Below are 12,766 nucleotides of genomic sequence, written 5' to 3' on the forward strand. Positions count from 1 at the left end.
TCATGCATTTTTGTCAAGCACTTCACTAGCTACGCCTTCTTAGTAATCCTAATTGTTTCTTTTTTAAACTGGTAAAGTAACTTTTATTCACCAAATGCAACCAACAAACACATAAAATAAAAAAAAAATCCAGCAAACAAACAGAAAACCAAAAGGCAAGTCTCAGTGTAGCCTAAGTAGTGAAATTGTATCTCTTTGCTGAATTGTGGCTTATCCTAAAAGAGACCTAGAAGTTCTGACTGTTCACAAGCTTATCTACCTACTGCATGTCCAGAAGCTTTTATCATAGTAGTCGGAGTGAGGAAAGTGTGTATTTCAAATTGGTGATACATAAAGACTTCTATTTGAAGGCCAATATAGTTTCAACAACAGTAACCATAAATTAGCAAACTAGAAGCATGAGCAAATTTTTATAGGTATGCTTTATTGATGAAGAATAATGTACTTCCATGTTTATAATATAGAATATAGAGATGTTTTTAGAATTGATATCAATTATGGTCATGGTTTTGCTTTCAATCTCCCATGCACTCTACAGTCATTAATCTAATGCATGGTTTGTTGATATATAATTTTATATATTATTCCTTTCTATCAAGGGACTCATGTTAGCTTGATTGAATTATGATGATAAAATAAATTAGCATTAAATATTTTATGTGATTGAATCACTGTCATTCACAAGGTATATTAAACTAAGGTCTTTTAGCCATTGTTAAGAAATCAACTTGAAATTTGAAGTATATGTAAAGAGGACATCATATTTTAAAGCATAGATGCATTTCTTAAGTGATGAACTTTTAATGAAATCATACATTCATGAAGAAGGGAACTATAGAAAGAATATTGGTTCTTATCAGTAGTCTATGTACTAATATTGCTAGGAGGTATTTGTTCCTCCCTTTCTAGAACTAAAGTCTACTACCACAGAGTCCTCAAGTAGATGTGATAACAGTAACAGTCCCAATAAATATAAAACAAACAAAAGTACCTGTACATATGATCTTATCATAACTTTGGCTAGTCAAGCAATCTGGTTAACTAAAGTAGCAATCACTTCATTTTGAGAATTATTAGAAGGCATTGGACAATTCCTACATAAGGAAGACAATGATAAAATATTTGACCCCACAAACACATTTAGGACATTATTGTTCACATTCCCTTCAGAAACAACTACAACTTTGCTTGTATCTTGAAAATTAAACTAATACCCAATTAAAGTAAGGTAGTACAACTATATTAAATATAATTAAAATAAAAAAATGAATTTCTGTTTAATTAATGAAATATAAAATATAATATAAAGAAGAAATATCAAAGAAAATGATGACAAAATAATTTGCACAGCTCGTTTCCCCATTTTATTTTAGAAATTTTTGATGATTATAACAAACATCTTTTCAGTAGCTTTAAAAGATTTTTCTGCACAAATTCAAACAGCTCTTGTCAAAGACTTTAGCTAACTAAGAATTTCTTGGTCTATATCCTGTCAGTCCTTCAAAATTACCTCAAAAATATTTTCATCATAATTAGTTCTCAACCTACTATTCTTTAAAAACGTTTCATCCAGATTTAGATGCAAAAGGAAACAACTAAGGTCAGGTCATGAGTAGCTAAAACTCCTCTGTGGAAACTCTCAGCTAACTCACAACAAAGTTGGTGAGACTTTCATACACATACACACACACACACACACACACACACATGCACGCACACACACACACACACACTCATTTTTTTGTGTATGAAACATATTTTTTAAAGGACCACTGTATTTTTCAGCAGGACTCAATTAAGATAAGTATTAAAAATTTTAATAATAATGTTAATTAATGTGTGTTTAGCTTTTTATTTCCTTTGAAATATGCATTTTCTTAAGTTCCTCAAAAATTCAAAGTAATTACCTGAATAAATGACCTCACCAAAAGAATTTGTGTTAGATTCTAATAGATTCTTGAGCACAAACACACACACACACACATACACACACACACACACACACACACACACACACACAGCAAATGTAGTTCATTAGGAATATAAATGTATAAATAAATATTTATCAATAATTCAGCAATGATTAAAACAACCATTAATTATCACATACTCAAATGTTCTTATATCCTGCTTGTACAAAAGCCTATGTTATCAATATAACAACGTACGTTCAGTTAAAAAATATTGTGTAAAAGGAAGAAATATCCCAAATATTCTATTTGAACTTTTCATTCTTCTGAGATATGTATGTAACACTAAAGTTGCCACTTCATTTCACCTCTGGAAACAAAAGTTACTCACAATGATATAAATGTTGCCAAATTATTTAACAAAGAGAAAAAATATCACTTTACAATGCAAGTACTTATTAATTTTTATTCTTACCTTACTTTTTTGTTCATATCTAAATGAAAATTAATACTAAGTATGGTGTCTTAGGCCTTAGAGTTGCTTAAAGATTAAGACTGACATATACTGATGACCAGTTTCTTACTTGTGTGTATATTTGACTAAATTGTTTCACTAAACAAGCATATCTGACTTCATCCTAACACATCATATTTCTGGAAGAATACAATCACTCATTCAAGGCACTACATATTTAACATGACTCAAAGTGTCCTATGAGACTTAGATTACTATATAGGCCATTTGAAATTAATCTAAAATATTTCTGCCTAAGAATATAACCAAGTAAAAACTTAAATAGAGTGGAATTAGAACTATAAAAACAGATTAAGTGTGGGGGTGCCTACAAACACAACAACATTAGAATAACAATCTGTGTGAGGCAAAATGGAAATTTGGGTCAGCATGGGTTTAGCTGGGCTTTTTCAAACTTCTAAAGTCTGTTCCTGTGCTATTTATATTTTATATGTAAAATCAGTACAGCTTGAAAGAAAGTTTTCTCCTGATAATTATTACAATAAAGTCATGGCCTGATTACATCTAAACTCCTTTACAAAGTAAATTTTTTTTGCAAAGTACCTGTGACCTCTTTCATAAGAATTAATTCTATTGTCTGATAAATAAAGCTTCAGTCTATATGTCTAGGGAAGAATAGTCTGGGATAACATAGTAGTAAACACATTTGTAAAGCATGGGGACCTCTTTCATAAGAATAGGTTACAATGACTGAGACACAATGCTCAGGAATCTGGAATAAGCTACGTATAAACACTATAGTCTGGGGATTTGAGTGAGGCCTGGCCCTACAGATAGTTACTAACTATATCTAATCCCAGTCAGTATGCCAGGAAGAAACAGGTATAAATTCCCTTAGTGGAAGAGAAAACTTATGTGTATAACATTTTGGATTCACTAGTGTTCTCTGTGAGCATGAAGACCGTCTGCCCTCTACAATTAGGCTTTGATTTTTAATCCTGTTTGATATGACTAATGTTAAAACTGTCAAAAATTACATTTTATTTTAATATTGATTGAACATATTAATAAGCATAAATATTATCTGTCAAGAAAATTTCCCATATAACCAATATGTGTTTTCACAGATATAAAATATTTATAAAGCTGTTTGTTCCTGATTTTGATGAACTTCTAAAGATGTACTAATTTTATCCTCTCCATATGTTAACACCATATGGATTTGTATTGTAAAATTACTTGAAAACAACTACTGGACATAAATAAGTACTTTATTATGTATATAAAACTTATTTTAAATGTAAATAGTATCTATGTTAAGAACCAGTTAAGTACAAAATAATCACTCCAAAATATACTTTCTCACAAGAGTTGAGCTCTTATAATTGTGTTGTCTAGTGTAGACCTGATTTAATTTTTCTTAACTATATACTGTCCCAAGCAAATTCACCCATACTGATTATGAATATTTACTTATTTTTTTAAAATTTGTTTTACTAGAATATTTCAAATGCATTGGGTAATGAAATGTATCCTTGTCCTTCCTTTTCAACTTCAACTTGATCATAAATTCTAAACAGTGGAACAAATATAGTTATGCCTAACAGCATTAGAAATACCATTTCTGCTTTAATAGAAATGATTAAAGCACTGATTTGGGTTCCAGAGGTCCAAGTGGGTTTGATAATTCAAAAGCTCTGAATCATTTAAGTGTGTGAAGTATTGCAGACTTGCTCTGAACGACAGCACAAGTCTCAGGTTCAGGTACTGGTTCACATGTCCCCAGATTAACAGTTAAATGTACTCCAGGTGATGAACCATGCCTTTACCACTTACTAGATAAACTCTGAAAGTACTTCTATTGAATATGTATACAACTTATTTTAAAAATAACTGCTAAAACATAATTTGAGAAATTTCAGATTAATTGAAATGCAGTTGCCCATGTTCAAATAAACTCATAAGAAAACTGGCTCAGAGACCTGAGTTTGACTAACTTAAGAATTCCACTCTAAAAGGACTACATCAATCCATACTGGTCAGCATTCTTTAGGTCTACTCTTGTCCCATAAGGTAATATACCAGTATGCAACATATTTTTATAAGGACATTTTCAGTCACAATTTCTGAAGTGCTGACTGATTTCTTCTAGCCAACATAATGAGACATCGATAGAGAAATGAGCTATGAAAGAGAACGTCTAGTTTTCAAACACAATTTAAAAGATATATGATGGAGTGAAAGATGAAGCATTTGAAAACAAAATTATGTCTTATTCATCGTATATTTTGACAGATAAAATGCTTTTAAAATGAGAACATGCTTCAGGGTAAAATGATTCTAATTTACAGGCTCTAAGACTATGTTAAACTTTGGAAAGATTTAACAGCTCATCATAGGAAGAGTAGAACAGAAAAAGTTTTCTTAGAATTTTAATCACGTTGCCCTGCAACCTAATGATTGTCACCATGACACAACAAAAGACAGGGAACACTATATTGGGTGATTATTGTGTAAGATCCTTAGGAATCTGACAAACCACATCTCTGTAACAGCTTTCCAAGAAAGGGTTTAGTGACAAAAAGAAAAAAAAAAGCAACAAAGCCTCCATTCTACAAGAAGGGCACAGACAAAAAAAAATATTATACAAGTGTAAACATGACTGAATTTTTATTTAAGGTCTAGTCAAAGGTTGAATCTGAGACATCGATGGGTAGACAAGAAATAATTGTGGTTTCCATCTTAAAGAAGTACTTTCTACTTGTACTTGAGGTTTAGAAAACATGTTTTTCACAAGTATTTGAAGTTTTGGTAGATGATTTGTTATTATTTTCTTCCAATTCCCTCAATTTTTGGTCAGGAATATTTTTGGTATTTCCATATTCTGTTCTCTCTTTTCTCCTTTCCACACCCATCTCTTGCTTTTCTTCTCCTCTCCTCCTTTCTCTTTTCCTCTTCCCACATCCATCCCTTTCTCTACCCTCTTTTATTTTCCTTGCTCCCTTCTTTACCTTCCTGTGCTCATTATTTCCCTTTGTCTCTCTCTATAATATAGTCCATACTTTGCTCATATCACACATATTTCAAATCAAAACTGGGTCATTTATAATACCAGACACATGGAAAATGTCATGACAATATTGTTTAGTGGTGACTAATGGCAAGACAATTGTTTGTGCATATTCATTGATTATGCACTTTTTTGATCCATTGGATTGAATCCATAGATGCAAAACCCACAAGTACAAAGATCTGAATGTGCAATAAGGTACACACAGCAAGCCCTAATGCATTTTCACATTGGGTCATAGGAAACTGACTTGTCTCAGATCTCTAGGATCTCAGCATTTCCTGTAGAATACTCTCTGCTTATATCAGTTTATTCCTTCTTGAATACTAAATGTCATCATTAAAAAATTATTCAAACTCTGTTTTCTCTTTCATAAAGCCATATGCTACCTGGCTGGTGGCTCAGTGTCTGAGAGATCTCAAGGGTCCAGGTTTGTTGAGACTTCTGGTATTCCTATGGGGTTGCTCTCCTCTCCAACTTCTTTCCATAATTCAACTACAAGAATCCCCAACTTCAGACCATTGGTTGAGTGTAAGTATCTGCAAGTATCAGTCAGGTGCTTGTTTGGCCTCTAGAGGGCAGCCATGCTAGGCTTCTGTCTGTAAGTACATCATATAGCGTCAGTAACAGTGTCAGCACTTGGAGCCGGGTCCCCTTCGATGGTTCCCAATTTGGGCCTGTCACTGGAACTTATTTCCCTCAGTTTCTTCTCCATTTTTGTCCCTGCATTTCTTTTAGACAGGAATAATTCTGGGTTAGAAGGTTTTTTGACTAAGGGATGCCAGCTCCATCTCTTCACTTGATGCCCTGTCTTTCTACTCGAGGTGGATTCTACAAGTTTGCTCTCTCCACTGTTAGGCATTTCATCTAAGGTCCTTCCATTTGAGTCTTGAGATCTTCTCAACTCCTAGATCTCTGGCACACTCTTGAGGGTCCCCATACACTAAGCCACCAACCAGGCAGCATACATTAGCTGGTCCAAGGCCTGCCTTTCTAGCCTCAATGGAGAGAAGATGCACCTAACCCTAGAGAGATTTGAGGCCCCAGAGAACGGGGAGGTCTGGAGGGGTGTTGGAGGTGTGGGGGTATAGGAACATCCTCTTGGAGACAGGAAAGGAAGAATGGGATGAGGAACTATTAGAGGGCAGAATGAAAAAGGAATAATGACTAAACTGTAAAAAGTATTAAAAATAATAAAATATGCACATATAAACATTCAGTTTAAATATATGTATATGAGTAAACACACACACACACACACTATATATACACAAACATGCATACATATACACACACATACTTATATATGAATATATCATACACAAGAACTATTATGGACGTGTAGGTGGGACTTGCGCCAGTCTCTTTACCACAGAAAACCTGCTTAACAATGATAAAGAAAACTCAGTCTGACATAAAACTATGAAGATTTAGAATATATTTTAGTGGATCAACAACGTAGCTCAATGAGTGCATACTTGCCTAGCATGTGTGAAGCTCTGTGTTTGATACTCAGCAGCACAGATGTGTGGACCCACACACATATCATGTAAAAATTTAAGGAAGCTTTTAATATTGTATAAACAATTATATCAGATTTTTAAAAACTCGTTTAAAAAAAAGACAATCTACCACAAGTTGGCCTTTGCAAAGGATTGCATTTAGGTCTTCAAAAATGAGCATGAAGCACTGTTACCTAATCTCAGAGATTTATATTCTTTCTTGATTTACAGTAAATTTCTTTAAGAACTTATTTTATGTATACTACATTTTCTCCTTTGGGATATTAAGTTCTCATTTTTGTTAATATAAAGAGTGGATAAAACAGATCCCTCTTAGTTAATCCAGAATTTTATTTTCAAGCTAATGTAACTGGAAAGATAATTACAAATTAGTCTTAGTCTTAATTTCAGGGCATTTATATTATAATATTATATATGCATATATTTAAACATATATATATATATGTAAAACACAATTAAGTGTCATTCTATCATTGTATATGTGTAAATGAGGCATTTTAAAATTAGTTGAGATTATATTTAGCTATTTTTATCTGATCTCTGAACCCTATTTTTTACAATTGTCTACTAATGATTTTCTTATACACTATCTCAGAAAAGAAAATAAGAGACCAAACTTATTTTGTATATTGCATTGGGGTGTGTTTTTTATTTTCTCCCTTGTTTATGTCATATACTCAGAAACTATAAATATACTTTTAAATATAAAAGCAAGATATTGTTCAAAACTTTTTTTACAATGGAAAAAAATTATGTTTTTATCTGAAATTGAAGAACCAAATCTCAACGGTGTAATGAAATGAAAAGTAAAATCTATTATTACAAAGTATTACATCTTGGAGCAAAAGTATTTTGACAATGGGTAACTATTAATAAAACACAATCCATAAGCATAAAATGGAAAATATGCTAAAAATCATATGATAAAGTTGAATACAAATTTCTGATAAAAGCTCACAGTAGACTAGAAATAGAAGAATGCATTAATAACATGATATCTTAAATCTGTACCCCATGTAGTTGGTAAGAAATGAAGCTCTTAGATGCCTCAGTTAAAACCCTGAATATGACAGAAAATATTCCATATTTCTAGCATTAAGAAAGTTTATGATTTTGTTAAACAAGATAAAGCCAAATTAAAACAAATATACAAATTGATATAAAAATAAAATAGATACATTTTATTCAAACATTACCAAAATTTTCCTTTACTTCATAAATACTAATTATAAAATAAATCTGGAATATTGAAAATGTAATGGGGAAAATTTGCTTTTATATCTTTGATCATAATTTTTAAAAAATAATTAAAAAGTGTTATCTGAGTTGACAGAAAATCATAAAACAAATGAAAGAAGGTAGGAATTAAAATTAGCCATCACTTGTGCTCATGAGGTCCAATTGTAAAAGAATGACTGACAGTTAAAATTCATCACTCATTACAACAAAATGTTCATATCCACAGCCTTAGAAAACTGCAAATAGAAAAACATAAATGAGTTCAGATGAGTATAACTTATAATCCTTCCAGAAAATATATTTTTATCATTCAATTTTCATTATGTGTACATATATATATGACTGTCTGAAAATATATGCTTGTGAGTGAGGTGGCCGATGAGGTCAGATGCAGAAGATGCTCCTTAAACAGTTTCACTGTTCTCAGAATTTACTGGCGTCTTCTGCAAGAGCAGTTCAGGCTTTTAGTATATTTGTATACTTTGCACAAATTCCTTATTACTGTTTAGATTGTCTTCTTAGTCTGTGGTTTTCTTTATTGTAAACATCTTTTAAATTTTATATGGTTCTGTATATTTTCTTTTTAGCATTTTGGGCTTTTGACATTATATTTATTATAATGTCCTGAATAATTTCCCTGGGTTTTATTCTAAAATGTTTGGGTTTTTTATCATTAAATTTAGATCTTTAATCCAATGTGAGTAAGTTTTGTGATGGGTCAGAGATGGAAGTCTAATTTCAAACTTCCTCCCATCATTTACCAAAAAGGCTTTTACCGCTGAATAAATTAATGATTTGCTCTATCATACTGACTATAGACAATGTGTAGATTTTATAAATATTCTTAAATGCATCATTTCCAAAATTAAACTTGACAATACATATTCTCAAAGGCATTGTATTTAAGGATCTACATAAATTATAGCAAAATATGAGCTTGATACAAGAAAATTATGGAAACCAGGTTGTGTTGACAAGTGTTACATTTCTTATCCTGAATTATTTCAGATTGTTAGTAAAGATGACATTTAAAACAGAAGATTCTTTGAAAAATCTACTGTGAGCCAAACTAATAGTTACAGTGAAGGATAAATTTAGCATATTTTTTTTTCCAGGAAATCTTGAGCTTCATTTATTTGAAAGAAACTGTTATGACAAGAAAATAAGGAGAAAAGAATACAAAATATACTCCAACTTATAATTTCAGCAGTTTTCTCTTCAGTTAATTGATTCTGATATATTTGGGCCTGCTTTTCCATCACAACATGATGGTAGAGAGAATGCAGTGCTCTGTACACCTTTAGAAAAATTATGAAGAGGACCCAAGTGTGGGTGGCGTGTTCTCGCCCGTGAGATAACACAGACACCAAAGTTCTTCAGCAGATCTTTATTACGATGTTATAGAGGAAAGACCCGCTGGGAAAAAGCCGGCTGGTGGAAACCGGCTGGCAGAAAAGGCCCCGAGCCCCGGGAAGGCCCTGGTTAAATACCCCCTGGAGTGATGTGTACATACCCGGTTGGTCAAATGCCCATAAAACCCTATATGCCCCGGGATGGGCTTGTGACTTCGCGCACTTTCCCCTTACACAAAGACAGTAAATTACAGAACTTGTGAGAGCATCGGATTGCCAGAGATGTCTCTGCTTTCCACGGCTCTCTACATCTCCCCCTTTTTGTTTTAAATGAGAATCACAGGCACTGGCCATTTCCCGTGTCTTAGGCTAGTTGACGTTCTCCCATAGCCAGCACCAAAGAATGGTGAGCTCCCTGTCTTAGGCTACGAGGGTTGCGCACCCACACCTGGCATTCTTGCCAGCAAGAATGTGCACCCAGGTTGTGGCCAATCGTAATGCCCGTCATGGGGTAAACTCACACCACATGGTGTACCTCTGGCATATGGCATCAACCTATTCCCGTCGTTGGGACCAATGGCAGCTGGCCTGGAGACAAAAGATAGAGCTGTCCTTGGTCTGTCTGGCACGGTACCAATCATAACTCAAACTCAAGCCCGATCAAGCAAATTCCATTATGGGGGAATAAGCGATCAAGAACTAATAGTTTGATACAGTCTCTCCCACCATACCAGGTGCAATGCAAACGAGTCCTCTGGGTGCAAAGGCTAGGGGAAACCGAGAGAGATGCAAACACCCATCCCTGTGCAATGGAGTCACCTTCTAGGGGTGCAAGGGCTGTTTGTCTCAAAATTCCGGTACCAGAGCTACACAGACAAGGACCAGTCAGACTAAAACTCCTCACTGACCCAATGCAATGGGCTGAACCCTTGGGGTGCAGTAGCTGAGGATCTATTTGTTGGCTATTTCTTTAGCATAGACAACCAGATTTCGGGAGATGAACCTTGTTCTAAGGCTGCAAGTGCTTGGGTAATCACGACTTTGTCACGTTTCTGTTGAGCTCTGAGCTTGCAAACCAACCACAGTATGAACACTAATCCACAACACAGGGTTGTACCAAACATGCCTACTCCCACCCACTCTTCAAAGAAAGAGAAAGCTGAAGAGATCCAGGTGGAGAGTCCTTCAGTCAGTGAAATGTCCACACACGTTGAGTTGATGGCTGCCACCACTGCTCGCAACTTTTCGAGAAGTTCATCAAATCCTTCTGACCATTCTCCTGTTAGGTAACGAGACAATTGTCTAGACAAATTAGCTGCTCGAGTAAAATTTTCATATTGAACACTAGTAATACAGATTGCTCCCAGACTTCTTTCACATCCCAATTGTGCCAATTGAAAGAGGATATCTATCCTTTCTTCTACCAAATCTAGGCGCTGATTAACAATCATCAATCCGCCTTTCAATTCAGCATTAGCAGAAGTATGGAAGTTGGCTGCCTCTGTCACTGTAGCGGACAGCCGATTTAAGGCTGCTGCTGTTTGGACTTTGGTTGTCATAGCAATCCCAGCAGCTGTAGCTGCAATGGCAGTGACTGATATCGCTGTTATTATGGCTGTAGTTATGCCAAAGTCTCTCTTTTGTCTGAATAATGATAGAGTAGAGGGTGTTTCAACAGGGACAGGAACCCATCGTGGCACTCTGGCAACCATGGCACGTTTAGCTTGTCCAACAGCCCAACACTGAGACATCATGCATGAATCATTAGTGCATTTTTCAAATGAGGAGTTTGAAAGAATAAACAAGAAAGGTGGAAAAACACACACTGGTGTAGGTGAAAATACTGTTTGATTTACAATGATCCTGTTAACTCCAGTAATTAACTGAATAGGATTTGTCAACTGAGGGATCGGATCTGAACTCTGTTTCACCATAGTTCCATTAATAACTCCTGTAAAGGATGTTCTTCCTGTCGCTCCACCCTGGAGAAAGGCTAGCGAGTTGAGGTTGGTACAACTGTCATTAACTCCACAGAGTAGCCATTTGTGAAAAGGATTCATACTAGCGCTCTGTAGAAAAGGACCCTTTCTCATTACTGCACCAGCTCCAGGATCTCCCAACATATTGGGTGAAAAGGAAAAAGTTTCATTGGTATCTGCCCATCGTGTTACTCTGGATTGACAATCAGACCAAGGCAGAACAGCTCCCTCATCTTCTAGACCACAAAAAGGAGAGACCTTAGGTTGACGAGGACGCTCTCCATCAATAAGTTTGGGTGATAAAAATGTTCCATCTATCCAAATGGCTGGTTGTAAAAAGGACTGTGAGAACTCTTTGACATAACTATTGTCCTTTTCATTATCATTCCTTTTTGTTGTTAGTTTAACCCAGTCTCTCTTTTCATAAAACCACCCCAAGGTTCTCTTCGAGAGAGTTATACAGTTTCCTGTCTCAGTAATCTGAAAACAGAGAGAACCCCGTTCAGGCAAGGAACGATTTTCTCCCCGGGGGGCCTGTGTTTTATCATAGGGAAGATAAGGTAGCCCCATGGTTTTATTAGTTGTAAGAAATCTTGGAAACACCATGGCATCATGACTAACAGGTATAGGTTTAGGAAAAGCAGATAATATAGCCCATCGTTGTTCTCCCCATATACTAGGAACCCAATTCTGGAGAATCCAAATTAGGACTGGAAACATCTGCAGATGAATTCTTCGCAGTGTCATCTTCAGTCGTCACGAGCCTTCGCGTCAGTCGCTCTGGTAGCCAGAATGGATTGTCTTCCTCCTGTGGAAAAACACAGACCGCTCCCCTGGATCCTATTAAAATAGGATCCGGGCCTTTCATTGTCTGGTCAAGATGTCCTTCCACTTGACCATCTCCTTTGGCCTATCAGGCTCTAAACAATGATGGTCAGCAGCCGAATGGCCCTGACTGTCCAAAATTAAAAAATTGAAAGCAAAGAGTGCTATAGAAACAGTGACTCGTGGCACTGAGGGTAGAGCCTCCTCGACTCCCCCTTTTTGTTTTAAAAAATAAGATTTAAGAGTACGATGATCCTGTTCTATAATGTCTTGTCCTTGAGGATTGTATGGTAGACCTGTCAGGTGGGTCACCTCTATTTGGCGACAGAATTGTCCAAACTTTTGAGAAGTATAAGTTGAGAATTTTAGGCTTTCCCCAGGCATTTTAGGCCT

Source organism: Grammomys surdaster, unplaced genomic scaffold (assembly GCF_004785775.1).
Source record: "Grammomys surdaster isolate TR1022 unplaced genomic scaffold, NIH_TR_1.0 126189, whole genome shotgun sequence".
Lineage (NCBI taxonomy): Eukaryota > Metazoa > Chordata > Mammalia > Rodentia > Muridae > Grammomys > Grammomys surdaster.